Source organism: Benincasa hispida, unplaced genomic scaffold (assembly GCF_009727055.1).
Source record: "Benincasa hispida cultivar B227 unplaced genomic scaffold, ASM972705v1 Contig727, whole genome shotgun sequence".
Classification (NCBI taxonomy): Eukaryota; Viridiplantae; Streptophyta; class Magnoliopsida; order Cucurbitales; family Cucurbitaceae; genus Benincasa; species Benincasa hispida.
Window position 1 is genome coordinate 255,972 of NW_024065071.1, and position 3,557 is coordinate 259,528.

The 3,557-nt window shown below is 32.3% G+C and overlaps 1 long non-coding RNA gene across 1 annotated transcript in view; it reads right to left on the reverse strand.

The window, feature by feature from the left end:
* Positions 1 to 2,858, reverse strand: part of LOC120069975 — a 10,555-nt gene extending 7,697 nt beyond the window's left edge. The window contains exon 1 of the long non-coding RNA XR_005479739.1: positions 1,802 to 2,858. This is a non-coding gene — a long non-coding RNA (uncharacterized LOC120069975). The remainder of the gene's footprint in view (positions 1 to 1,801) is intronic.
* Between the last annotated feature and the right edge of the window lie 699 nt (positions 2,859 to 3,557).

Here is a 3,557-nt window from a genome sequence, read left to right on the forward strand (position 1 = left end):
TTAAAGAATATTTACTACTACAAACTTTTATTGAGCATCTACCTTGAGGTACATGTACCATTCAACTTTTTTTTTTACCTTAATTTATTGGCAAATAATCTCCTTCCATTCCATTTTTTAAAAATGTATTTTGCCTGTCAATTATAAATACTCTCAATGTAAATGACAATAATAACTGGCAACAGGTTTAGAATCTTTTTATCCCTCACAAAAAGCTAGTCACATATATTAAAAAAAGGGAGTTTTTTTTTCCCATTATAATGAAGTAGGTACTCTTTATGACAAAATTTGGTTAGAAGAGATCTTATAGTTCTATGGAATTTTTAATTGAGAAAAACAATTCTACCTTTCTAAATACTTACTGCATAAGAGCTTAGCAATCTTCCAGTCCACCAAATCAACAAAGGTTGGTTAGATAGGTAGGATAGATCGTATATGGACGGTAATTGGAGTCAACACTCTCTTAGGATTTCCTCTGTTATTATTGTGGTTGGCAGATAATATTTTCTTTTATTATGTTGGATTTTTTGTCTCTACCTTTAGTAAAATCCTTTCATTATCGGTGGGGATCTACTGGAAAGATTTTTTCTTTCTTTGTTGCTGTTGATTATGGCTTGTTGACTTTATGAATGAGATATATTTATTTGACTTCTTAGGGCATTAGGTCGGCTGTCTATAGCCTTTGATTAGCTTTCTTGTTCGAAAAAGTTTTGGTGAAGAAACTGTTGGATTGTACATGAATTACCTTCTTGAAATTAAGCGGGCATTCTCAAAAGTAGGTTATGAAAAAACAGTTGTTTGTAGAGTTGTTAATGATATCAGGTAAGTGATTTTTCATCTGAAGGTGAAAAGAGTGTGAGATCATTGTTGCGATAACAATTTTAAGGGGAGCCAAATTCTGCAAACTCATTGAAGAGTGTATTGACACTAGGGGGAGTCTAACTAGCTTCCTAGTAATTCAGTTATGTGTAAGCTAACTTTATGTAATTTTAGTTAAGTGTATGTTGTAGAACTAAATTAAATACTAGTGAATTTCTTTTTACCTAGGCATAGAGCCTCTCAGACGTAGGTGTGATTTCACCAAACTGGGTTAACAAATTTCTTATCTCTCCCGGTGGTCTTTGTTTTTATGTGTGACATCTATCCTATCATACGACATCATTTTGATTCATCTTTTTTTTTTTCACCCTCATCTAGGATCCCTAAGGAAGAGGTGGCAGTCTCGCTAATGAGGTCAAACCAATTTATTTGAAAAAGAAAAATTGAAAATCTCATAATTATCATGTCAAATTCTATCAGTCGAATTGCTTTTTAGAAAAAAAAATACAAGAGATCCAAGTCATATAGGTAAATAAATATATCTTAATTTTTCTTAAAGAAAAAATATCTTAATTTAATTATTGCTCATATCTACCGTGACACTAAACTGACCTGCTTTTATGTACTTACTCTTCTGTATGTTTCTCAGATACATCAATAAAGTGTTATTTTTCAAAAAAAAGAAAAAAAAAAAAAAAAGATGAGCCAAAGATTATCACATTCAAATCGTTCATGCAGCTAAACTTCCTTATTTGAGCTCACCTTATATAGAAAAGGAAATAATATGTTAGAAAACAATTGTAATAGAGAGACTATTTTTTTGTTTTAGTTCTAAGAAACTACCAAATCAGAAGTTGTTCTTTATGAACACTGAGAGAACAAAATCAGAAAGTATGAATTCATTTTCTATCTACAAAAAGAAAAAATCTATAAACCTGTAAAAGAAACAACTTGAAGCTTGAAATAAAGAAAAGAATCATACCTTGTTGATGTGGTTGTAGGTCACAATGACTGAACCACTATAATCTTTGTTTCCTTCTTCCCCTTCTCTACATTCTTACTGATTTGCATGCTTAGAATCAACCGTCTTCTTCAAATCACTAAAAAACATGAAGAACATCTAGAGAGAAAACTAAGTTCTAGAGTGAGAGGTTAAATCGGAAATGAACAACAAAATTTTATAAGAAAAGTGTTTTTCCATATGGTTTTTCTTTCATAGCTACTTGGCAAGTTTGGCATCACAAGTGGCACCTATCATTGAATGTTCTTAGGCCAAATATTAACATTTCATTCTTTCTTTTGGGCCTTTACTATAAACTTCAATATAAGACATAACAGGCCTGTCGGGAGTTCGACAAAACTCCCAATGCCTCACCATGCCCGTCGGGCGTTGGGGACGAAAGACAATCTAGACGATCCAAACTTCCGATGAATTAAATAATTCATCGAGAGTTCTTACACAACTCTCAATGGTATGATATCTCATCAGGAGTTCTGCTTTGAATCCCTAAATTGAAACCCCCATTTCAGAATCTACTTTCATCTTCTACCCTTTCTTCGTTCTAACCCTATCACACAACAATGCTCAAATCGTTCGGCCATTCATCCATTCTTCATTCTAACATATTGATTGTGTCCTTCAACATCCGATCATCGTTCATCCATTCTTCATCATCCTTCAATCGTCCATTCATCCACGAGTCGCCATCGTCAAATCGTTTGACCATTCGTCTGCGCGTCGTTTTGGGTACATTCTGCATCACTCACATCTTCGTTCACAATGTTTTGGTGTGTCCGCATTGCTCAAATCTTCGCCCAAATCATCTGCATCTGTGTCAAACCAACTAGAAGCATTTGTTCGTCGCTCAAATTGAACCACTCATCTGTCACCGTTCATCCATCGTTTATTGTTTGTCGTCCGTCGTCCATCGTCCGTTCATTCTTCGATTTTCAAGGCAATTGGTCATCGTCAGTTGGAAACTACTTTTGGTGAGTTAGACAACGACGCTTAGAGTTGTTCTTGCATATCTTATATTTTATATTGGTGTTACGTTCCATATCTATTCTAATGGATGTTTAGTACCATAAATTTTTCATAATTAGGAAATTATTTTCATTTAAGTTTTGATAATTCCTTATGATTATATTGGCATAAGTGTTAAAACTTTGGTAATAAATTAATTGATTCCTTTGCAAGAACAAAAAGTAAGTAAATATATAAATAAATTGATTTCCACATGCTTTTGCTATGTTATTGTCCTGTAGCTTTGTGATAAGATGTTTGTGATTTCTATTGAGATTTGTTTTGATGTGAATTAATGAGTTTTGTTTAGTTTTCTTGTTTAAATTTATTAGCCATTAATGAAAATGACATTTTCGGTTTAGATTGATATATATGTAACTTTTTATTTATTATTATTATTTTTTTACAAGACATATGTTTGCTCAAAGAAAGTAAGGCTTGACTACATTTTACCTTCAATGGAAAGATGTTGTGATGAGATTTTATTCCCCATTCTCTTTATTCATGAACTATCATCTATTAAGCCTAGTACAATTTATCTTTATATTGTTCATTATCTAAATAATACAAGATATTGTTTTGGATTACGAGTTGGTCCAAAAAGGTTTGTTTTTAAGGATGAATAAAGAATGAATCAAACTTAGGAATATGTTATCAGTGGAGTATAGAGAAGGAGTATCACAATTTTTAGATGTGACGAAGTTTCATATTATTG